The sequence below is a fragment of the Anolis sagrei genome, chromosome 1 (assembly GCF_037176765.1).
Source record: "Anolis sagrei isolate rAnoSag1 chromosome 1, rAnoSag1.mat, whole genome shotgun sequence".
NCBI lineage: Eukaryota > Metazoa > Chordata > Lepidosauria > Squamata > Dactyloidae > Anolis > Anolis sagrei.
In genome coordinates this window covers 7,708,701-7,734,739 of record NC_090021.1, presented here as the reverse complement: position 1 = coordinate 7,734,739, position 26,039 = coordinate 7,708,701, and the positions used below count along the sequence as shown (strand labels likewise).

At 43.5% G+C, this 26,039-nt stretch overlaps 1 protein-coding gene across 3 annotated transcripts in view; it reads right to left on the bottom strand.

Annotated features, from left to right (window-relative positions):
• Positions 1-26,039, bottom strand: part of EXTL3 (exostosin like glycosyltransferase 3) — a 287,801-nt gene that overhangs the window by 239,052 nt on the left and 22,710 nt on the right. The window contains exon 1 of one of the 3 annotated variants that reach the window (XM_060754686.2): positions 11,840-12,157. The exons of 1 other annotated variant lie outside the window; for it this stretch is intronic. The gene's annotated coding sequence lies outside the window, so the exon portion shown is untranslated. Of the gene's footprint in view, positions 1-11,555; positions 11,697-11,839; positions 12,158-26,039 lie in introns of those variants that run through there. One more of the 3 variants, XM_060754688.2, reaches the window with a different exon arrangement.

Sequence of the window (26,039 nt, the reverse complement as noted above, 5' to 3'; positions counted from 1 at the left end):
GGACTTCAACTCCCGCAACTCCAAGCCAAAACATTTGGAGGGACCACAGATCAAGGTGAGCTCCCACTGTTAGCCCTAGCTCCTGCCTGTTGCACTCCAGGTCCAGAAGAAGCCCTCTGACTTAAAACACACCACATGAATAGTTAAGGATCAAATCTTTTATTAGAGCTTAGTAAATAGCCAGAAGAAATAAATGCTTGTAAGAAAATCAGAAGGTTCCAAAAAGTATTAGTCCATAAACAGTAGTATCCCAAAGCAACGTCCACACAAGAAAAACAGGGAATCTAATGCAGCATTTATCCAGGCAGGAATCAAGCAGGATGCAAAGACAATCCAAAAGGCTAAAAAAAACTCCACAGAAACAAGATTCCTTGAACAAGACTTCCATGGCACAAGAACTTGGTTTCCAAACGATGCCTGATCTGACAAGATTTTCTACAGACAAACCTTAAATCCCAAAAACTGGTTTCATTTTCCTGCAGTCTTTGATTTTAATTGATGAATTCTTTCAGATCTACATAAACATTGGGCCTCTTGTGAATTCTGGCTGATCTCCAGTGGCCGACTCTGCTTACGTGACTCCTCATTAACTTTACCAGGTGCCAGATTGTTTTCTATACTAGAATCTGGAGAGCTCACAGACGGAGGGAGTAAACCTTTCTCCCAAGGAGCATTCTCATGAGAATCTGCCCTTTGCACCGAAACCTCTCTGTCAGTGTCTGCATGAAACTCATTGACCAAAGTGTCTCCATCTTGCACCTCAGAATCAGTCCCAGCATCCCCCACATCAGAAACAACAGGGGTCTGATTTTCCTCATTACCCCCATCAGACGCAGAAACATCAGGAGACTGAAACACATTCACAGGTTCAAGCACAGGCTCAGGTTCAATCACAACACTGCCAACCTAGCAAAAACATGCAAAAGTAAATAGTTCAATAGGTACCGCTTGGCGGGAAGGAAATAAAGGCGTCCATGCAGGCAACTCAACCAGGAGGTGTCTGTGGACAACAGGCTCCTCAGCCTGGAAATGGAACAAGAGCACATCCCCATGACCAGAGTTAAGCACCGCCCCCAGAAAGCCAGATATGAAAGGGGAAGCCTTTACCTTTGTTCTGGATATTTGTATGTTATTATTATTCCACTGTATTAAGGCACTAATGTTAGCCTATCTGTGTATACTGTAATCCGCTCTGAGTCCCCTCGGCCTCCAGTTCTGGGCAAAGCCATTCAAGAAGGATATTGACCAGCTGGAAGGCGTCCAGGGAAGGGCGACCAAAATAATCCTAGGCTTGGATGCCAAGAATCTCTCTGAGGAGCTGGAAATGTTTCACTTGGAGAAAAGAAGGCTGAGAGAAAGGGACATGAGAACCATGTTTAAATATTTGGAAGGATGACACACTGAGTGTCAGAAATATTAAAACTTAACCAGGAATTTTTTATTACAAAAATGTGAGTCAAGCACTGAAAGAGTTAGTACGCCAAAGCCTGTTAGTTAGTGGGCCAAAATTAGTGTGAGGTAAACCTCTGTGTGAGAGAATGTGAGGTAAACCTCTGTGTGAGAGACGCCTCATGTAAGAAAGCCACAGTGTGAAGGCTGCAGCATGTAAAGCTACTATATATTTATTTGTGCTATGGAAACCATATTATTTTACAACAAAGAAAAGCCTCCTATGGAAGAGATAACAGTGGTCTCTGTGTTCTTGTTCTATTTATCACTTTGGGTTGGTTACTGGTTCTGAGTCATGCTGCTCCACTCACCCAACATTGAGGAGTGGAGTAACCTTGTTTTCTATTGGATTCAGGCTGCAGGAAAAAGATTCTACATGAATATTAGGAAGAATTTCCTGAAGGTAAGAGCAGTTCGGCAGTGAATGTACTGCCTTGGATTTTGGTGGAGGTTTTAACACAGAGACGGGATGGCCATCTGTCAGGAGGTCTTTGACTGTGTATTCCTCCACTGCAGAAGGGTTGAACTGGATGGCCCTTGGGGTCTCTTCCAATCCTATGATTCTGTCTGCATTAACTCATCTTTTGACTAGTTTTAAAACTATTTTGTTTTGAGATTGTTTTACACTGTTTACATTGATTTCCCTGCAAACCCTCCTTTGGGATCCTTTGGGGATACAGCGTGGAATATTAAAGAATAGAATACATAAATAAACAAAACTTTTCCACTTTTGATATATACATCCCACTGTGTTCCTTTTGCACCCTAGATCTTTGCTTTCAAAAAGAAAAAAAGTTGTTTAGACATCCCTTTTGCAACTGAAACGTCTCCCCGTTTCGTGGACTGTTTGTACTCCGGCTTTGCTGCCAAGACGATTTGGCTGCACACCACTGAACTCTGAATGAAGATAAACCAGAGCTGCTGGAATGAAGAAGAAAGAGCGGATCAAAACAAAAGGCAGATCTCTGGGTGAAGAGTCTTTTCGTGCTGTATGGTGAAGGACGAGGGGGCTGCTCAAGGGAGGAAAAGTCAGGAACGTGGGAGAAGGGCGTAAATACCAAGAGGCAAGAGTCAGAACTCCCACACCGCATTCCCCAGTTGGGCCTTTGGCTGTCAGAACAACTGCTGGACCCATCCATTTCGTATCGATCCCATCCAACGGTGAAGACAGTCTAGGATAATAAATTATTTTGATAAGCCTTTGGCAGAAGGACAAGGCCAGGCGCCGTCTCCAAAGGGACGCAAGAGCCAGAAACCAAAAGCAATAGAGGTTATAGTCATCCAATTAAAATCTGGCTGAGTTAAATAGTCCTCGTGCAGAAATTTAGAAGCAAAGTCAGGATAAACTCAATGGGTTTTATCCATGGTAGCTGGAAAACATATTGACTCGAGCTCCATAGATAGCCTTAGTTCCAAAACAGAGTAGATTTCTAAAAATCTTTACTTTTAATAAAAGGGAGTCATTTTTGCAGTCTTCAAGAATGACACCTGCTATTAGACAGAATCATAGCTATGGAAGGGAGCCCAAGTGACATATTATTATTGTATTATTATTATTATTATTATCATTATTTATTTATTTATTTATTTACTATACTTATGTCCTGCCCTTCTCGACCCCAAAGGGAACTCAAGGCTGTTAACATCAGAGGCAAAATGCCTTAAATTTACTGTATTATTATTACTGTTGTATTGTATTGTATTATTGTATTGACCTCACTACCTCTGAGGATGTTTGCCATAGATGCAGGCGAAGCGTCAGGAGAGAATGCCTCTAGACCATGGCCATACAGCACAAAAAAACCTACAACAACCCAATTATTATTATTATTATATGTATTTATTTACTATATTTATATCCCGAAGGGGACTCAAGGCAGCTTACAGCAGAGGCAAAATTCAATGCCTCAAATTTACTGTATTATTAGTATTATTATTATTATTAGTAGTAGTAGTAGTAGTAGTAGTGGTGGTGGTATTTATTTACTATATTTATATCCCGAAGGGGACTCAAGGTGCCTTACACCACAGGCAAAATTAAATGCCTTAAATTTACTGTATTACTATTACTATTATTATTATTATTATTATCATTATTATATGTATTGATTTACTATATTTATATCCCGAAGGGGACTCAAGGCGCCTTACACCAGAGGCAAAATTCAGTGCCTTAAATTTACTGTATTATTACTATTATTATTATTATTATTACAATTATATTTATTTATTTATTTATTTATAATAATTATGTCCCGCCCTTCTTGACCCCAAACGAGACTCAAGGCCGTTAACACCAGAGGCAAAATTTATTGCCTTAAATTTACTATATTATTATTATTATTATTATTATTATTATTATTATTATTATTATTTGTATTTATTTACTATATTTATATCCCGAAGGGGACTCAAGGTGGCTTACAGCAGAGTCAAAATTCGATGCCTTACATTTACTGTATTATTATTATTATTATTAGTTGTTGTTGTTGTCGTCGTTGTTCATTCGTTCAGTCGTCTCCGACTCTTCGTGACCTCATGGACCAGCCCACGCCAGAGCTCCCTGTCGGCCGTCACCACCCTCAGCTCCCTCAAGGTCAGTCCAGTCACTTCAAGGATGCCATCCATCCATTTTGCTCTTGGTCGGCCCCTCTTCCTTTTGCCTTCCACTTTCCCCAGCATCATTGTCTTCTCTAGGCTTTGCTGTCTCCTGATGATGTGGCCAAAGGACTTCCACTTTGTCTCTAGTCTCCTTCCCTCCAAGGAGCAGTCGGACTTTATTTCCTGGATGAACTGACACCAAATTTGGGCACAATACACCTAACAGTCCAATGTATGTCCTTCACTCAAAAAAATTGATTTTGTCATTTGGGAGTTGTAGTTTCTGAGATTTGTCGTTTATGTACAATCAGGGAGCATTCTGAACCCCACCAACGATGGAATTGAACCAAACTTGGCATAGTTCTCCTATGACCAACAGAAAATACTGGAAGGGTTTGGTGGGCATTGTCCTTTGACTTTGGAGTTGTAGTCACCTACATCCAGAAAACACTGTGGACTCAAACAATGATGGATCTGGACCAAACTCTACACGAATACTCAATATGCTGTAATGAGAACACTGGTGGAGTTTGGGGAAAATAGAATCTTGACATTTGGGAGTTGTAGTTCCTGGGATTTGTAGTTCACATACAATCACAGAGCATTCTGAACCCCACCAATGATAGAACTGGGCCAAAACTCCCACACAGAACAGCCATGTGGGCCACAGCAACACGTGGCAGGGGACGGCTAGTTCTAAAATATATGTGCAAGTGTAATGGATGAAATGAGCCACCCTATCCTGTACTCACAGAAGACAAACAAATGATAGAACAGAGTTGGAAGAGACCTCAAAGGCCATCCAGTCCAACCCCATTCTCCCAGACAGGAAGACACAATCCAAGCCCTCTTAAGAGACGGTCATCCAGCCTCTATTTAAAAAACCCCAAGAAAAAGACTCCAATGTACATCTAACAGCTCTTACCATCATGAAATCCTTCCTAATGATTAGTTGAAATAATGGACAACGCAATGACTGGTGTTGGGGGGCATTGAAATGAATGTAAAATAGATAAACCTTCCACGAACAAAGTCCTTCCATTCCAGAAAGGCACTATCTCGAATGAATCTAGTTTGAGAAATGACCATTTGTTCCTAACCTCTGCTTTCCTTTTCTTTGGCAACTCAAGGACTGATATTATCAAAAGTCCAAGTAGATAACATTTACGAAGTCGCTCCTGTCCCTGTGTTTACTGACACTTTCAAAGAATTCTGAAAGTTTAGGGAGATTCACCTTTGTACCTTTGTCAGTCTGAATGGACAGGGCATTCCAGGATCTCCCATTATCTGACCTCTTCCATCTTAATTAAACATGTTAATATACCTTCCGTATCATGTTTTAAATGTTTTATTTAAATACTACAGGAGTTTTAACATAGTAATTAGTATCTATTTGTCTGTGTATTTCTGTTTTGGTATTTTATTGATGATATGGTCAGTGGACTAATCCATAAACAAACAGATATATCTATCGTCAAAGGCTTTCATGGCCAGAATCACTGGGTTGTTGTAGGTTTTTCCGGGCTATATGGTCATGGTCTAGAGCAGTGTTTCTCAACCTGGGGGTCAGGACCCCTGAGGGGGTCGTGAGGGGGTGTCAGAGGGGTCGCCAAAGACCATAAAAAAACACAGTATTTTCTGATAGTCATGGGGATTCCATGTGGGAAGTTTGAGCCAATTCTATTATGCTGGGGAAAGTGGAAGCTAAAAGGAAGAGAGGCCGACCAAGGGCAAGATGGATGGATGGCATCCTTGAAGTGACTGGACTGACCTTGAAGGAGCTGGGGGTGGTGACGGCCGACAGGGAGCTCTGGCGTGGGCTGGTCTATGAGGTCACCAAGAGTCGGAGATGACTGAACGAATGAACAACAAAAATCGTTGATGGAGTTCAGAATGTTCTTTGATTGTAATGAACTATAAATCCCAGCAACTACAACTCCCAAATGTCAAGATCTATTTTCCCCAGACTCCACCAGTGTTCACATTTGGGCATATCGAGTATTCATGCCAAGTTTGGTCCAGATCCACCATTGCATGAGTCCACAGTGCTCTCTGGATATAGGTGAACTACAAATCCCAAACTCAAGGTCAATGCCCATCAAACCCAACCAGTGTTTTCCATTGGTCATGGGAGCCAAGTTTGGTTCAAATCCATCGCTGGTAAGAGTTCAGAATGCTCTTTGATTATAAGCAAACTATAAATCCCAGCAACTACAACTCCCAAATTACAAAATCAATCCTCCCCCAACCCCACTAGCATTCACATTTGGGTGTATTGGGTATTTGTGCCCAGTTTGGTCCAGTGAATGAAAATGCATCCTGCATATCAGATATTTTACATTGTGATTTATAACAGTAATAAAATGACTGTTTTGAAGTAGCAACGAAAACAATATTATGGTTGGGGGTCACCACAACATGAGGGACTGTATTAAGGGGTCACGGCATTAGGAAGGTTGAGAACCATTGGTCTAGAGGCATTCTCTCCTGACGTTTCGCCTGCATCTATGGCAAGCATCCTCAGAGGTAGTGAGGTCTGTTGGAACTAGGAAAATGGGTTTATATATCTGTGGAAAGATCAGGGTGGGACAAAGAACTCTTGTCTGCTGGAGCTAGGTGTGAATGTTTCAACTGACCACCTTGACTAGCATTTGTTAGCCTGGAAGTACCTGGAGCAATCTTTTGTTGACAGGTGATTAGATGTCCTTGTTTGTTTCCTCTCTGTTGTTGTGCTGAAAGGCACTGCAGACTACTTCAACCAGAGAAGTCAGCCATAGCAGAGCACCTGATGAACCAACCTGGACACAGCATATGATTTGAGAACACAAAAATGCTGGACCACTCCAACAACCATCATGTCAGACTACACAGAGAAGCCATTGAAATCCACAAGCATGTGGACAATTTCAACACAAAGGAGGAAACCATGAAAATGAACAAAATCTGGCTACCAGTATTAAAAAACGCTAAAATTGCAACAGCACAACAACAGAGAGGAAACAAACAAGGACATCTAATCACCTCTCAACAAAAGTTTGTTCCAGGCACAGTCAGGCCATTGTATGCTAATCAAGGTAGTCAGTTGAAACATTCACACCTAGCTCCAGCAGACAAGAGTCCTTTGTCTCACCCTGGTCATTCCACAGATCTATAAACCCTTTTTCCTGGTTCCCAGGTAACATCACAAAACATACAAAGTAAAAACAACATGACCATAAGATTAACAAACCAAAATATAAGCATAAAAAGCATATTGTTGTGAGTTTATCTGCATCCCTACTTTGGCATGGAAAGATCTGCTAGAAAATCTGAAATAAACAAATGCATGCAATCCAGAGATGGAGCTGTGCTTCTCTGCCGCAGGGGAAAACAATGAGTCTTATGACTTCTTAAACACTTAACACATTTATTGTAGGATAAGCTATTTGGTGACCAGGCTCCACTCCATCCACTGTATTAAGTGCAGCCCTACACTAGCTGATAATGGTAGAACATGCTAAAGAAGTACTGCAGACTCTAGTCTAGGCATGGGCAAATTCTGGCCTTGCAGTTTTCTGGTGTGGCTTGTTCATCAGGTGTTCTGCTATGGCTAAGTTCTCTAGTTGGATTAGTGTGCAGTGCCTTTCATGTTCCTTGATTTGTGTTTGGGCAAATTTGGGCACAAGACACCTACTAACCCAAGGAATGATCACTACTAAAAAAATGATTTTGTCATTTGGGTGTTGTAGTTGCTGGGATATATAGTTCACCTACAATCAAAGAGCATTCTGAACTCCACCAATGATGGAACTTAACCAAACGTGGCACACAGAACTCCCATGACCAATAGAAAACACTAGAAGGGTTTGGTGTTCACTGAACTTGAGTTTGGGAGTTGTAGTTCACCTACATCCAGAGAGTACTGCGGACGCAAACAATGAAGGATCTAGACCAAACATGGCACAAATACTCCATATGCCCAAATATGAACACAGATGAAGTTTAAGGGAAATAGACCTTGACATTTGGGAGTTGTAGTTGCTGGGATTTACAGTTCACCTACAATCAAAGAGCATTCTGAACTCCACCAATGATGGAATTCAACCAAACATGGCATACAGGATTTCCATGACCAACAGAACACACTGGAGGGGTTTGGTGGTCATTGACCTTGAGTTTGGGAGTTGTAGTTCACCTACATCCAGAGAGCACTGTGGACTCAAACAATGACACACAAATTCCATATGCCTAAATATGAACACAGATGGAGTTTGGAGGATATAGACCTTGACATTTGGGGTTTGTAGTTACTGGGATTTATAGTTCACTACAATTAAAGAGCATTCTGAAACCCACAAATGACAGAAATGGGGCAAACTTCCCACACAGAACCCCCAAGACCAACAGAAAATACTTAAGGCCATCCAGTCCAACTCTCTTCACCAGGGCAAGAAAATGTAATCCTGACAAAGAGCCATCCAGTCATAAATATAGCTAGATAGATATGATTCTCACACAAACACACAGATATAGTATCATAGATTTGAAAGAGACCCTTAAAGAAGGACTATGATATGTTGCATATTCCAGAGTAAGCAAACCAGACACTCTCTACATCAACACTGACAAAGAAACAACAAGAAATACTGTTTACTCACAAGCAGAAAGGAATTACATATATGAGAAACCAACACTTTCTCATTACTTGATTTTCCAGATCAGCAGACTGGGCCACAGCAACGCCTGGTAGGGGTCCACTAGTATTATTGTAAATCATTATTATTTATATCTCATTATTTTCACAATAATAGCAGCCAAATCTGCATAACTCAAAAACCAATATAAGCCTATAGAAGGTAAAAATTCAAATAGAAGTAAAATAATACAACTATTATTCAAAATAATGAAATGAAAAATGCCATTATAAGTCATTATGATCAGTCTAATGAATCAATGGCACAACTTGCAAATCTATAGTTTTCTAAGATCTACAGAGACACTCGCTGGAACACCTCAGCAAGCGAGAGTCCAAAAGTGGCAGGCTCAAACCTAGCACCTCAACCAATGGCTGATACCAAATGAGAGACTCCTCTCTGGGCACACATTAAAAATGGGCGACTTGGAAGGCACTGAACAGACTGTGCTCTGGCACCACGATATGCAGAGCCAACCTTCAGAAATGGGGCTACAAAGTGGAATCCTCGACATGCGAATGTGGAGAAGAGCAAACCACTGACCACTTATTGCAATGCAACCTGAGCCCTGCCAGTTGCACAATGGAGGACCTTCTTGCAGCAACACCAGAAGCACTCCAAGTGGCCAGATATTGGTCAAAGGACATTTAACCAACTACCAAACTCACAAGTTTTGTATTTGTCTGTTTGTTTGCTTTGTTCTGTTAGAAATGTAATATAATGGACTGGTTGCTCTGACACGACAAATAAAAATACAACTTGCAAAGCAATGCAAACCCACAAAAAAAGTAAATATTGAAATAGAAGTAAACTGATGCCTTATTAAAAATATTAAATGAAAAATACCATTATAAGTCATTACCATCGACATAAATTTATCTATAGCACAACTTGTAAAGCAATGCAAATCTACAAAAAGGTAAATATTGAAATAGAAGTGAACTCATACAATTATTATTAACAATAATTAAACGAAAAATACCATTATAAGTCATTACCATCAACATAATTTTATATATGGCACTGGGACTGTGGCGCAGCTGGCTGGGAGTCAGCTGCATTAAGATCACTACTGTCTGAAAGGTGATGAGTTTGAGGCCAGCCCAAATCAGAGAGAGCTTCTGACCAATTTGTGTAGCTTGCTGTCGACCTTTGCAGCCCAAAAGACAGCTGCATCTGTCAAGTAGGAAATTTAGGTACCACGTATGCAGGGAGGCTAATTTAAGTAATTTAAGATGCCATAAAAATCTCCAGCAAGCATGCAAATAATGAGTACTTCATCAGTGTCACAAATGGACGGTGAAGCAACAGCTCCCCTGGTGGCCAGAATACCCTCATGAAAAAGCTGGAATGTTAAGTAGCCTCTGTATGTCTGTCTATATATATTGTGTGTCTATGGCATTGAATCTTTGCCATGTATATGTACATTGTAATCCCCCCTGAGGCCCCTGCGGGGTGAGAAGGCCAGAATATAAATACTGTAAATAAATAAATAAATAATAAGTATATAGCACAACTTGCAAAGCAATGCAAACCTACAAAAAGGTAAATACTGAAATAGAAGTGAACTCATGCAATTATGATATGAAAAATACTATTATTAGTCATTATCTTCTACATAGTGTATCAATAGCACAACTTGCAAAGCAATGCAAACCTACAAAAAGGTAAATATTGAAACAGAAGTGAACTCATGCAATTAACAATAATGATATGAAAAATACTATTATAAGTCATTATCATCTGCATAGTGTATCAACAGCACAACTTGCAAAGCAATGCAAACCTACAAAAGGTAAATATTGAAATAGAAGTGAACTCTAGATCTAGGGAAGTAATGCTACCCCTCTATTCTGCTTTGCTTAGACCACACCTGGAATATTGTGTCCAATTCTGGGCACCACAATTCAAGAGAGATATTGACAAGCTGGAATGTGTTCAGAGGAGGGCGACTAAAATGATCAAGGGTCTGGAGAACAAGCCTATGAGGAGCGGCTTAAGGACCTGGGCATGTTTAGCCTGAAGAAGAGAAGGATGAGAGGAGATATGATAGCCATGGATAAATATGTGAGAGGAAGCCACAGGGAGGAGGGAGCAAGCTTGTTTTCTGCTTCCTTGGAGACTAGGACGCAATGGAGGAATGGCTTCAAACTACAAGAGAGGAGATTCCATCTGAACACGAGGAAGAACTTCCTGACTGTGAGAGCCGTTCAGCGGTGGAACTCTCTGCTCTGGAGTGTGGTGGAGGCTCCTTCTTTGGAAGCTTTTAAACAGAGGCTGGATGGCCATCTGTCAGGGGTGATTTGAATGCAATATTCCTGCTTCTTGGCAAAATGGGGTTGGACTGGATGGCCCATGAGGTCTCTTCCAACTCTTTGATTCTATGATTCGTGCAATTATTATTTAAAAAATTAAATGAAAAATACAAATGTAAGTCATTACCATCAACATAATTTTATCTATAGCACAACTTGCAAAGCAATGCAAACCTACAAAAAGGTAAACATTGAAATAGAAGTGAACTCATGCAATTATTAACAATAATATGACAAATACTATTATAAGTCATTACCATCAGCATAATTTTATCTATAGCACAACTTGCAAAGCAATGGAAACCCACAAAAAGGTAAACATTGAAATAGAAGTGAACTCATGCAATTATTAACGATAATGATATGAAAAATACTATTTTAAGTCATTATCATCTGCATAGTGTATCAATAGCACAACTTGCAAAGCAATGCAAACCTACAAAAAGGTAAATATTGAAATAAACTAATTAATTAATTAAAATAACACCTCAAGTAGGGAAGCATCATTGCTATTTACCTGTAGCACAACTTGAAAAGCAATAGGAATATGAAATACGAACACAAATCACAGCCAGATCCAAAACAAATTGCAAAAAGCTGCCTCCCTCCAGCAAAGTACCAGTTTCTCAGTGCCTCTTAAAGGGAAAGGGGGGCTTTTCCGAGGCTGGACCATTCTGTAAAGGAAAATAGGGGGGATCTCTGCCTTTTCCTTAATGGAGTCGCCCTCCCTAAGGAAAGAAACACCCCCCTGCTCCCTCGTGGTACGGTCCGAGCCCCCCTCCCCTCCGCGAAAACACTCACCTTCTGATTTTAACCCTCCCGCCTGACGGGCGCCGCAGTGTTGAATCGGTCGCTCTCGGGACCCGTAGGCATCTACCACTGAGGAAGGAAGAAAGGGGGGTGGCATCGCCTGCCTTGGCTAGGTCTTCTCTTCGCTCCTGCGGTCCTTACTCCCCTCTGGGCCAGCCGCAGATGGTTCCTCCCACGGAGGGAGCCGGCCAACCCGCAGCGTCCTCTCGTTCTACTTCAACCTCGGCCTCGTCTTCGGTCGTTTCCGTCACAAGGTGGCGGAAAGAGGCGAAGAGTGGGATCGGAAAGCCACGAAGGCGGCGCGCCGAAAGGAGGCGAAGGCAGGCGGAGATTCCCGAAGCGGAAGGGGGCGGGGCGGGAGACATCGGCACGAGGCCGAAGGGAACTCGGAGAAGAGGGGGCGGAGCTCCGAAGCAGAACCGGCCGATCCGACTCCAGGGTGAAATCCTGCGCATGCGCACTTGGCTGAGCTGGTTTTTCCCGCCCAAACTGGCATGAGTCCTTGGTCTTGCAGGGAAAGCTTGGCCTCCTGAGTTATTTTAGGCCTCAATTAGAATCATAGAATCATAGAGTTGGAAGAGACCTCATGGGCCATCCAGTCCAACCCCATTCTGCCAAGAAGCAGGGATATTGCATTCAAAGCACCCCTGACAGATGGCCATCCAGCCTCTGTTTAAAAGCTTCCAAAGAAGGAGCCTCCACCACACTCCGGGGCAGAGAGTTCCACTGCTGAACGGCTCTCACAGTCAGGAAGTTCTTCCTAATGTTCAGATGGAATCTCCTCTCTTGTAGTTTGAAGCCATTCTTCCATTGCGTCCTAGTCTCCAGGGAAGCAGAAAACAAGCTTGCTCCCTCCTCCTCCCTGTGGCTTCCTCTCACATATTTATCCATGGCTATCATATCTCCTCTCAGCCTTCTCTTCTTCAGGCTAAACATGCCCAGCTCCTTAAGCCGCTCCTCATAGGGCTTGTTCTCCAGACCCTTTATCATTTTAGTCGCCCTCCTCTGGACACATTCCAGCTTGTCAATATCTCTCCTGAAATGGGGTGCCCAGAATTGGACACAATATTCCAGGTGTGGTCTAACCAAAGCGGAATAGAGCATGGGGAGCATTACTTCCCTAGATCTAGACACTATGCTCCTATTGATGCAGGCCAAAATCCCATTGGCTTTTTTTGCCGCCATATCACATTGTTGGCTCATGTTTAACTTGTTGTCCACGAGGACTCCAAGATCTTTTTCACACGTACTGTTCTTGAGCCAGGCATTGTCCCCCATTCTGTATCTTTGCATTTCGTTTTTCCTGCCAAAGTGGAGTATCTTGCATTTGTCACTGTTGAACTTCATTTTGTTAGTTTTGGCCATTCATCTCTCTAATCTGTCAAGATCCCTTTGAATCCTGCTCCTGTCCTCTGGAGTATTGGCTATCCCTCCCAATTTGGTGTCGTCTGCAAACTTGATGATCTTGCCTTCTAGCCCTTCATCTAAGTCATGAATAAAGATGTTGAACAGGACCGGGCCCAGGACGGAACCCTGCTTGTGACACTCTGCTCGTCACTTCTTTCCAGGATGAAGAGGAAGCATTGGGGAGAATCATCCTCTGGGTTCGTCCACTTAACCAATTACAGATCCACCTCACCGTAGTTTTGCCTAGCCCACATTGGACTAGTTTCCTTGCCAGAAGGTCATGGGGGACCTTGTCGAAGGCCTTACTGAAATCCAGGTACGCTACATCCACGGCATTCCCCGCATCTACCCAGCTTGTAGCTCTATCGAAGAAAGAGATCAGATTAGTCTGGCATGACTTGTTTTTGATAAATCCATGTTGACTATTAGCAATGACCGCAATTAAATGGCTGATGGATTTGGATGTTATAAATCTGTAGGGATTTCACTGAAGTTGTGCAGAAATAAGGCCAGAAATAGTAAAAAGTGCATAGACATCTATTGAGTGTTGGTGAATAAAGAAACAAACAACAGTGGGCTGGCTGTTGCTGGGTGAAGTGGCCCTCTGTATTTATTTATCGTGTCATCAGCAACCATACCATTGTATTACATTTCTAACAGAACAAAACAAACAGATTAAAAAAAACACAGATTTTGCAAGCTTGGTAGTTGATTAAATGTCCTTTGACCAGTATCTGGCCACTTGGAATGCCTCTGGTGTTGCCGCAAGAAGGTCCTCCATTGGTTGAGGTTCTGGGTTTGAGCCTGCCACTTTTGGACTCTCGCTTGCTGAGGTGTTCCAGCGAGTGTCTCTGTAGATCTTAGAAAACTATTTCTTGATTTAAGTCGTTGATGTGCTGGTTGATATCCAAACAGGGGATGAGCTGGAGATGTCTCTGCCTTGGTCCTTTCACTATTGGCTGGTACTTCCCGGCGGATGTCAGGTGGTGCAATACCGGCTAAGCAGTGTAATTTCTCCATTGGTGTAGGGCGCAGACACCCTGTGATAATGCGGCATGTCTCATTAAGAGCCACATCCACTGTTTTAGCGTGGTGAGATGTGTTCCACACTGGGCATGCGTACTCAGCAGCAGAGTAGCATAGCGCAAGGGTAGATGTCTTCACTGTGTCTGGTTGTGATCCCCAGGTTGTGCCAGTCAGCTTTCGTATGATGTTGTTTCTAGCGCCCACTTTTTGCTTGATGTTCAGGCAGTGCTTCTTGTAGGTCAGAGCATGGTCCAAAGTGACTCCCAGGTATTTGGGTGTGTTGCAATGCTCCAGTAGGATTCCTTCCCAGGTAATCCTCAGAGCTCGGGATGCTTGTCTGTTCTTAAGGTGAAAGGCGCATGTCTGTGTTTTAGATGGATTAGGGATCAGTTGGTTTTCCCTGTAATAGGCAGTAAGGGCACCTAGAGCTTCGGAGAGCTTCTTTTCAACCATCTCAAAGCTCCCTGCTTGAGCGGTGATGGCACGATCATCAGCATAGATGAAACTCTGTCCCTTCTGGCAGTGGCTGGTCATTTGTGTAGATGTTGAACATGGATGGAGCAAGCATGCTCCCCTGAGGCAGGCCCTCTGTGATGTCACTAGAAAAAAAGGGTTAAGTGGATTGGCTGTTGCTGGGTGAAGTAGCCCTCTGTGATATCATCAGAAAAAGGGGTTAGGTTGGCTGTTGCTGGGTAAAGTGGCCCTCCGTGATGTCACTTTTTAAAGGGGTGAAGTGGATTGGCTGTTGCTGGGTGAGGTGGCCATTTGTTATGTCACTAGAAAAGGGTGGTGAAGTGGATTGGCTGTTGCTAGGTGAAGTGGCCCTCTGATGTCACCAAAAAAGGTGATGTCACCGATCTGCTACCGGGCTGAATTCAAAGTGCTGGCGTTGGCCTTTAAAGTCCTAAACGGTTCCGGCCCAAGCTACCTATCCGACCGCATCTCTGCCTATGAACCCACCAGGACTTTGAGATCTTCCGGGGAGACCCTGCTCTCGATCCCGCCTGCTTCTCAAGCACGGCTGGCGGGGACGAGAGATAGGGCCTTCTCGGTGGTGGCTCCTCGGCTGTGGAACGCCCTTCCTACGGACATTAGACTAGCACCATCTCTAATGGTATTCCGCAAAAAAGTGAAGACCTGGCTGTTTGAGCAGGCGTTCGAATAATTAGTGCAATGATTGGTTAATGAACACTGGAATGGAACAATGAATGACGAATCTGGATCATGTTTTTGATGACGAGACGACAGTGAATGGGTATTGTAGTAACTGTTTATTAATTGTGTAATGTGTTAGGTTGTTAACTGTTTCTATACTGTAGCGCTGAATTTTTGCTGTTCGTATTTGTTGTGAACCGCTGTGAGTCGCCTTCGGGCTGAGAACAGCGGTATATAAGTAAAGTAAATAAATAAATAAATAAATTAAGTGGATTGGCTGTTGCTGGGTGAGGTGGCCATTTGTTATGTCACTAGAAAAGGGTGGTGAAGTGGATTGGCTGTTGCTGGGTGAAGTGGCACTCCGTTATGTCACTAGAAAAAAGAGGTGACACAGATTGGCTGTTGCTAGGTGAAGTGGCCCTCTGTTATGTCGCTAGAAATCGAGGGTGAAGCAGATTGACTGTCGCTGGGTGAAGTGACCATCTGTGATGTTACTAGAAAGGAAGAGGTGAAGCGGGTTGGCTGTTCCTGGGTGAAGTGGCCCTCTGAGATGTCACTAGAAAAGAAGGGTGAAGTGGATTGGCTGCTGATTGGGGTATAAGGGGAAAGAAGGAAAGAAAGAAAAAGCACTGAAAGAAAGTAAGGTAGAAAGGAAGGGAAGAAAGGGAAAAAGGGAAAGACAGAAGGAAAGAAAGAAGCGAAAGGAAATGATAAAAGGGGAAGGGAGGGGAAGAAAGGAAAGGTGAAATAAATGGATGGAAAGAGAAAGAAGGGAAAGGAAGGGAAGCAGAAGAAAGAAAAAGGGAAGGAACAGAAGGAAATTATGAGGGAAGAAGGGAAGAAAGAGAAAGAAACAAAGAGGAAGAATGGGAAAAGGGGTGGAGAAGAAAAGTAAGGGGATGGGAGAAGAAAGAAGGGAAGGTAAAAGGAAGAGAGGGATGACGATGGAAGGAAAAGAAAGGGGAAGACATAAGGGAAGGGAAGAGGCAAGAGAAGAGTAAGGAAAGGAGTGGGAAGAAAAGTAGGAAGAAAGAAAAAGCACGGAAGAAAGAGAAGGAAGACAAAGGAGTGGGGGAAAGGTATGGGAGAAGGGGGAAGAAGAGAAAGGAAGAGAGTGATAGGAAGAAAGAAAAAGCAAGGAAGAGATAGGGAAAGATGTGAGGGAAAGGAAAAACAGAAGGAAGGGAGGAGAAGGAAGAAAGTATGAGACAAGGGAAGAAAGAGAAAGAAGGGAGGAGGACAGAAGAGATAAAGGAAGAGAGTGATAGGAAGAAAGAAAAAGCAAGGAAGAGAAAGGGAAAGATGTGAGGGAAAGGAAAAACAGAAGGAAGGGAGGAGAAGGAAGAAAGTATGAGACAAGGGAAGAAAGAGAAAGAAGGGAGGAGGACAGAAGAGGGAAAGGAAGAGAGTGATAGGAAGAAAGAAAAAGCAAGGAAGAGAAAGGGAAAGATGTGAGGGAAAGGAAAAACAGAAGGAAGGGAGGAGAAGGAAGAAAGTATGAGACAAGGGAAGAAAGAGAAAGAAGGGAGGAGGACAGAAGAGGGAAAGGAAGAGAGTGATAGGAAGAAAGAAAAAGCAAGGAAGAGAAAGGGAAAGATGTGAGGGAAAGGAAAAACAGAAGGAAGGGAGGAGAAGGAAGAAAGTATGAGACAAGGGAAGAAAGAGAAAGAAGGGAGGAGGACAGAAGAGGGAAAGGAAGAGAGTGATAGGAAGAAAGAAAAAGCAAGGAAGAGAAAGGGAAAGATGTGAGGGAAAGGAAAAACAGAAGGAAGGGAGGAGAAGGAAGAAAGTATGAGACAAGGGAAGAAAGAGAAAGAAGGGAGGAGGACAGAAGAGGGAAAGGAAGAGAGTGATAGGAAGAAAGAAAAAGCAAGGAAGAGAAAGGGAAAGATGTGAGGGAAAGGAAAAACAGAAGGAAGGGAGGAGAAGGAAGAAAGTATGAGACAAGGGAAGAAAGAGAAAGAAGGGAGGAGGACAGAAGAGGGAAAGGAAGAGAGTGATAGGAAGAAAGAAAAAGCAAGGAAGAGAAAGGGAAAGATGTGAGGGAAAGGAAAAACAGAAGGAAGGGAGGAGAAGGAAGAAAGTATGAGACAAGGGAAGAAAGAGAAAGAAGGGAAGAGGAAGGATAGGACAAGGGGCGGAGAAGAAAAGGTATAAGGGGATGGGAGAAAGAAGGGAAAGTAAAAGGAAGAGAGGGATAGGGACGAAAGAAAATGGAAGGAAGGAAAAGAAAGGGGAAGATAGAAGGGAAGAAGAGAAGAGGAAGGAAAGGAGAAGGAAGAAAAGTATGAAACGGAAGAAAGGAAAAGCACGGAAGAAAGAGAAGGAAGACAAAAGAAAGGGGGAAAGGTATGGGAGAAGGGGGAAGACGAAGAAGGGAAAGGAAGAGAGTGATAGGAAGAAAAAAAAGCAAGGAAGACAAAGGAAAGATGTGAGGGAAAGGAAAAACAGAAGGAAGGGAGGAGAAGGAAGAAAAGTATGAGACAAGGGAAGAGAAAGAAGGGAGGAGGACGGAAGAAAAAATGAAGAGAGGGATGGAGGAGAAAGAAAGAAGAAGCAAGACAAAGAAATGGTCTGGAGTTGCCTAGAATCCCTCTGGAAAACGACTGCAATTTTCTCTAAGGAAGATTAAGGCGGTCTCCCACTTGATAACACTGCAGGCAACAGGCGGATTTTAATTAACTAAAATTAATCAAATTCGAAAAACAAAATAACCCAGCGGAACACGGTCCGTAATGTCCCTGGCGGGCTTAGGTTGTGTCACTTCAAAAAAATTTTACAATGGGTTGCTGTGAGTTTTTTAGGCTGTATAGCTATGTTCCAGTAGCATTCTCTCCTGGTGTTTTTCCTGCATCTGTGGCTGGCATCCTCAGAGGTCCATTGGGGGTGGGGCAAGTGGAATGCAAATACCGTATTTTCCGGCGTGCACAGATTTTCCAATAGCCAAGCAAAGCAATAATGTGACCCACACATTCTTGTGAAATGCCGATTATGCTTGAAAATTCTCTCTGAGTGATACGACGATTGACCTGACTCAATCTGTCAACCTTTTGCTTGTGAAACTCGGTGGTTGCTGTCACAGGACGGCCAACTCTTTGTTTGTCACGGAAGTCAGATGTTCCCACTTTAAAATCTTTAAACTTACTCACCCAGCAACGCACAATACTCACATCAACAAAATCACCATAAAGAGCTTGCATTCTCTGATGAATCTCCTTTGGGGTGACACCTTCTGCTGTCAAGAATTCAATGACTGCACATTGCTTAAGTTGCATTGACCGACCATCTGCACAGGCTTCCATGCTTCACACTTTAACAACACAACCGCTCAATGCTAAGACTTCCCTCCAAAATGGAACTGTAGAGGAGAGTCTACAGAGGAGAGTCCCAACCCTGTTATATGCCTGTGAGACGTGGACTGTCTACAGACGTCACATGCAGCTCCTGGAACGATTCCATCAGTGCTGCCTCCGGAAAATCCTGCAAATCTCTTGAGAAGACAGGCGAACAAACGTCAGCGTGCTTGAAGAAGCAAAGACCGCCAGCATTGAAGCGATGGTCCTCTGCCATCAACTCCGCTGGACCGGCCACATTGTCTGGATGCTCGACCACCGTCTCCCAAAGCAGTTGCTCTACGCCGAACTCATGAACAGAAAACAGAATGTTGGTGGGCAGGAAAAGAGATTTAAAAATGGGCTCAAAGCCAACCTTAAAATCTCTGGCATAGACACTGAGAACTGGGAAGCCCTGGCCCTTGAGCGCTCCAGCTGGGGGTCAGCTGTGACCAGCAGTGCTGCAGAATTTAAAGAAGCACAAATGGAGGGTGAAAGAGAGAAATGTGCCAGGAGGAAGGCGCGTCAAGCCAACTCCAACCGAGACTGCCTTCCACCTGGAAACCAATGCCCTCACTGCGGAAGAAGATGCAGATCTAGAATAGGGCTCCACAGTCACCTACAGGCTCACAAGAATTCGGATCCTGGAAGACTATCCTACTCGGCCAACGAGGGATCGCCTAAGTAAGTAAGCAACTCCAGCTAGGGGTCAGCTGTGACCAGCAGTGCTGCAGAATTTAAAGAGGCATGAATGGTGAGTGAAATAGAAAAACGTGCCAGGAGGAAGGCGCGTCAAGCCAACTCCAACCAAGACTGCCTTCCACCTGGAAACCAATGCCCTCACTGCGGAAGAAGATGCAGATCAAGAATAGGGCTCCACAGCCACCTACAGACTCACAAGAATTCTGATCCTGGGAGACTATCCTACTCGGTCAACGAGGGATCGCCTAAGTAAGTAAGTGAGTAAGACTTCCCTCCAAAATGGAACTGTAGAGGAGAATGCTGAACAAGCCAGTACCTGCCACATACCAGTACTGCCATCTGTTGAGGAGTTATTATTATTATTTATTTATTTCAGCGTTTTCTATACCGAACTTCTCAACCTCGTTGAGGGATTCAGCCCGGTTTACAGCCATAAAAACATATATCTTCATTAAATTATCATATATCAGAAATTACAAAACAACTTTAAAATACACTAAATATAAAACTACAGTGGTCAGTCGTCCTATTAGATGGATCTATATCCACTTCCATCCAGAGTCCTATGGTGTTATCTCATTCCTCAAAGGCCTGACTCCACTGCCACGTCTTCACCCGTTTCCTAAATGTTAGGATGGATGGGGCGGTTCTGGCCTCCATAGGGAGAGAGTTCCAGGGTCGCGGGGCCACCACCGAGAAGGCCCTGTCCCTTGTCCCCACCAGACGCGCTTGCGAAGCCAGTGGAACCGAGAGCAGGGCCTCTCCAGATGATCTTAATAATCTTGATGGTTCGTAGGGGAGAATACGTTCGGAGAGGTAATCAGGGCCAGAGTCGTTTAGGGCTTTATAGGTCAACACCAGCACTTTGAATTGTGCTCGGAAGCTAATTGGCAGCCAGTGGAGCTGATGTAACAGCGGAGTGGTATGCTCCCTGTACCCAGCCCCCGTTAGTAATCTGGCTGCCGCTCGTTGGACTTGCTGCAGCTTCCGGGCAGTCTTCAGAGGCAACCCCACGTAGAGAGCGTTATGAAGGTGGAGGCATTACTTTTCATTCAACCCTCATAGATAGATAGACACTCCACTTGCCTCATTTCCAACAGGCCTCTGAACAAACCTCTGAAGATGCCATCCACAGATGCAAGTGAAACGTTACTGGAGAATATTACTGGAACATGGCCATACAGCCCAAAAAGCTCACAGCAACCCAGTGATTCCGGCCATGAAAACCTTCAACACAATAAAGGTTGAGGTGGATAAATGAGGAGATAAAGAGAAAAAGTACAGTTTTGTACCCATGCAAAGTCAGTACAAGCTGAATAAACTCTAGAAAGCAAGTTTGAATGCAAGCAAGTTGGATTCTTTCATTAATATAGATTATTTATACAGCTGTAAAGGGTTCTTGTTTTGTTTAGCTTTTCCTCCCCGAGGCATAATATATCCACGTACACACCATTGTTGCCTGCATTAAGATTGATCAAAAGACTGAAGAAACCGTGGGCAAAGGTGTTTGTGTTTCCAGGGGGAAAGGATGTGTGGGCACACTGAATGCTTTCGGTGACATTTAGCCTAAGTCCCACATAATGCCATGATTGTCTCTTTGGGAAATGCACACTTTGATGTGCGTTTCCCAATCGCTCTTTGTAGGTGTGGACCTATAATACCCGCTTTTGTCTCTCTCACGCTCGGGCTCTCTTCCCCAGTTTTTAATTCCAAATACAAAGAGGGGACTGAATGCTATTTTAAACAGGTATAAGTAAGGAAAAGGCAGAAAATGAAGCTAAACAGGTTACATTGCTTCTCTTTATTCTTCTTTGGTATGTCGAGGGGTGCAGCTACACTGTAGATTTAATGCAGTTTGACACTGCTTCAATTGCCGTGGCTCCATGCTATGGAATCCTGGGATTTGTAGTTTGGAGAGGCACCAGGACTCTTTGGCAGAGAAGATTAAAGGCCTTGTCAAATTACATGGAGCCATAGCAGTTGAAGTAGTGTCAAACTGCGTTGGGTTATTGTAGGTTTTTTCGGGCTATATGGCCATGTTCTAGAGGCATTCTCTCCTGACGTTTTGCCTGCATCTGTGGCAAGCATCCTCTGAGGATGCTTGCCATAGATGCAGGCGAAACGTCAGGAGAGAATGCCTCTAGAACATGGCCATATAGCCCAAAAAAACCTACAACAACCCAGTGATTCCGGCCATGAAAGCCTTCGACAATACATCAAACTGCATTAAGTACAGTGTAGATGCACCCCAGATCATGTCCTCCTAGAACAGCGTTTTTCAACCTGGGGGTCGGGACCCCTATGGGGGTCACAAGGGGGTGTCAGAGGGGTTGCCAAAGATCATGAAAAAACACTATTTTTTGTTGGTCATGGGGTTCTGTGTGGGAAGTTTGGCCCAGTTCTATAGTTGGTGGGGTTCAGAATGCTCTTTGATTGTAGGTGAACTATAAATCCCGGGAACTGCAACTCCCAAATGTCAAGGTGTATTTTCCCCAAACTCCACCAGTGTTCACATTTGGGCATATTGAGTATTTGTGCCAAGTTTGGTCCAGATCCATCATTGTTTGAGTCCATAGTGTTCTCTGGATGTAAGTGAACTACAACTCCAAAACTCAAGGTCAGTTCCCACCGTTGGGAATTCTGTGTGCCAAGCTTGGTTCAATTCCATCATTGGTGGAGTTCAGAATGCTCTTCAATTGAAGATGAACTATAAATCCCTGCAACTACAACTCTCAAATGACAAAACCAATCCCTCCCCGCCAACCCCACCAGCATTCAAATTTGGGCATATTGGGTATTTGTGCCAAATTTGGTCCAGTGAAGGAAAATACATCTGGCATATCAGATAGTTACATTACGATTAATAACAGTAGCAAAATTACAGTTATGAAGTAACAATGAACACAATTTTATGGTTGGGGGTCACCACAACATGAGGAATTGTATCAAAGGGTTGCGGCATTAGGAAGGTTGAAAACCACTGTTCTAAGCTGATCCATCTCCAGATTCCTCCACCTTTCATGCACAAAAAACGTAGCAAGGATATGAGTTGAAGTCCTGCAATAATGATTATCCCACATTTTTAAACTGCCCAATCACCAATTATCTCCGAATGCTGTACAAAATAGAAACGCAACACAGAAGAGACAAAATCTTTTGTAGAGATCAAGCATCACTATCCAAAAATTCAAATTACTTCAAGCGCTGAAATAATCCATATTTATTGACTGAGAAAGTGGCACCTTTGCTTTCTGATGGTTCAGTGTATACCTGGGAAGGAATCCCACTGGAGCATTGCAGCGCACCCAAATACCTAGGAGTCACTCTGGACCGTGCCCTGACCTACAAGAAGCACTGCCTGTATATCAAGCAAAAAGTGGGTGCTAGAAACAATATCATACGAAAGCTGACTGGCACAACCTGGGGATCACAAGCAGACACAGTGAAGACATCTGCCCTTGCGCTATGCTACTCTGCTGCTGAGTATCCATGCCCAGTGTGGAACACATCTCACCACACTAAAACAGTGGATGTGGCTCTTAATGAGACATGCCGCATTATCACGGGGTGTCTGCGCCCTACACCACTGGAGAAATTACACTGCTTAGCCGGTATTGCACCACCTGACATCCGCCGGGAAGCAGCAGCCAATAGTGAAAGGACCAAAGCAGGGACATCTCCAGCTCATGCCTTGTTTGGGTATCAGCCAGCACGCCAACGACATAAATCAAGACATAGTTTTCTAAGATCTACAGAGACACTCGCTGGAACACCTCAGCAAGTGAGAGTCCAAAAGTGGCAGGCTCAAACCCAGAACCTCAATCAATGGCTGATACCAAATGAGAGACTCCCCCCTGGGCACACAGAAGACTGGGTGACTTGGAAGGCACTGAACAGACTGCGCTCTGGCACCACGAGATGCAGAGCCAACCTTCAGAAATGGGGCCACAATGTGGAATCCACAACATGCGAGGGTGAAGAAGAGCAAACTACTGACCACCTGCTGCAATGCAAGCTGAGCCCTGCCACATGCACAATGGAGGACCTCCTTGCAGCAACACCAGAGGCACTCCAAGTGGCCAGATACTGGTCAAAGGACATTTAATCAACTACCAAGCTTGCAAATTCTGTGTTTTGTCTGTTAGTTTGTTTTTGTTAGAAATGTAATACAATTGTCTGGTTGCCCCTGACATGCTAAATAAAATAATAAATAAAGGGTATGTGTATAAGGTTTGCATAGGACAGATAAATGATCCCACCCATCCAAGGACTTGCCCCATTTTAGGTAAGTTCTACCTGTTACTGGGACATTTGACCTTTATTCCCACGCAGTTCCTGCTCTTCTCCCCAAGTTCCCCCCATTCGCAGTTTCCCACGATGGCTAAAATATATATTTTTAAAGGCCCATTGTGGAAACCCGAGTAGCTTTCCATCCTCCGGAATCCATCAAACGGCAGATGGCAAAGTTATAAATATCAAAGCATTTGGCGATACTCAAAAGAGGCGGACTCTGTTGGCATGGCTTAAAATACCAACAGGAATTTGACAAAGTATATATATATATATATATATATATATCCTGGCTCCGAGATTTCAGCCTTGAGGAGTTTTAGGATCCCAGCGGTCAAAGCTACATGATTATCAATTGGGAGGTTAGAGCAAATGACCTAGGATCCTCAGTGACCAAGCACTTCAAGCTTTTGCCCTACAATGTTAGGAAATCCTAAGAGTTGTAGTTTTACAAGGTCTTTAGCCTTCTCTACCGAAGAGTGCTGGTGGTGCCCCATCAAACAACAGATCACATAATTCCATAGCGTCAAACCATTTCAGTTAAAACAGCGCATTCATTCCACGGTGTAAATGCACGCAATAGTTGACTATTCCTTCCCATAGTACAGCCCAGACTTCCCTAACCCGATATTCCCCAGATGTGTTAGGGCAACACATTGCTCAATGAGAGTGATGGGAAACATAGTCCAACATATCTGGAAAGCCAGGAAGCATTCTCCAAGATATATCCATTTCTGAATGGGTATGTCTTAGAGAACACTTCATCCAAGAAAATTGATAATTGATGATTTAGAACAGTGTTTCTCAACCTGGGGGTCGGGACCCCTGTGGGGGTTGTGAGGGGGTGTCAGAGAGGTTGCCAAAGACCATCAGAAAACATAGTATTTTCTGTTGGTCATGGGTGTTCTGTGTGGAAAGTTTGGTCCAATTCTATCATTGGTAGGGTTCAGAATTTCTATCTATAAATCCCAACAATTACAACTCCCAAATGGCAAGGTCTATTTTCTCCAAACTCTACCAATGTTCACATTTGGGCATATTGAGAATTTGTGCCAAGTTTGATCCAGATCCATCATTGCTTGAGTCCACAGTGTTCTCTGGATGGAGGTGAACTACAACTCCAAAAAGTCAAGGTCAATGTCCACCAGACATTTCCAGTATTTTCTCTTGGTCATGGGAATTCTGTGTGCCATGTTTGATTCAATTCCATCATTGATGGAGTTCAGAAGGCTCTTTGATTTAAGGTGAACTATAAATCCCAGCAACTCCAGCATTACCAAGTGACAAAATCAATCACCCCCAACCCCACCAGTATTCAAATTTTGGGCGTATCGGGTATTTGTGCCAAATTTGGTCCAGTGACTGAAAATATATCCTGCATATCAGATATTTACATTACAATTCATAACAGTAGCAAAATTACAGTTGTGAAGTAGCAATGAAAATAACGTTATGGCTGGGGGTCACCATAACATGAGGAACTGTACTAAGGGGTCACGGCATTAGGAAGGTTGAGAACCACTTGTTTAGAATGCCTCAATCCAATGACTCAATGTTATTGAATCCTAAGAGTTGTAGCTTTGCAAAGCCTTTTCTGCAACAGGACATGGAGGTCCAAAGAAGGATCAGAGAACACAAGAACATCTGGTGGACTAAAAAGGTTAAAGAAATCCAACACTTTGCAGATGTCCATGATGCACGGGGACTCTTCAATGCCACAAAGGTTGTCTATGGCCCAAGAAATCATGTCATATACCCCCTACGTTCATCAGGTGGAACCAGACTCCTGAAGGACAAAAAAATCAATTGCACTATGTTGAAAAGACCACTATTACAAACTCTTTAACCGCAGCTCCAATGTGGCCAAAGACATTATCTCGCAAATCGTACAATACACCAGGGGTGAGCTTGCAACACTGCGTAGTTTGGAGGAAGTCATCAAAGACATCAGCCAAGTCAAAAACAACAAAGCCAGCAGACCTGATGGGATCCCTGCTGAAATCTTTAAAGGGGGGGGGGACGGGACTGAGCTGACACAGCAACTCGACCACCTCATTGAAAAAGTGTGGGCAACCAAAAAAATCCCAGCAGACTTCAAAGATGCCACCATCATCACCCTTTCCAAAAAAGGAGAAAAAACAGACTGGAAACTATCGAAGTATCTCTCTTCTAACCTCAGCTGGGAAAATCCTCGCAAGAATCCTTACAAACTGTCTTCTACTAATACAGTGTTTCTCAACCTGGCGGTCGGGACCCCTAGGGGGGTCGCAAGGGGATGT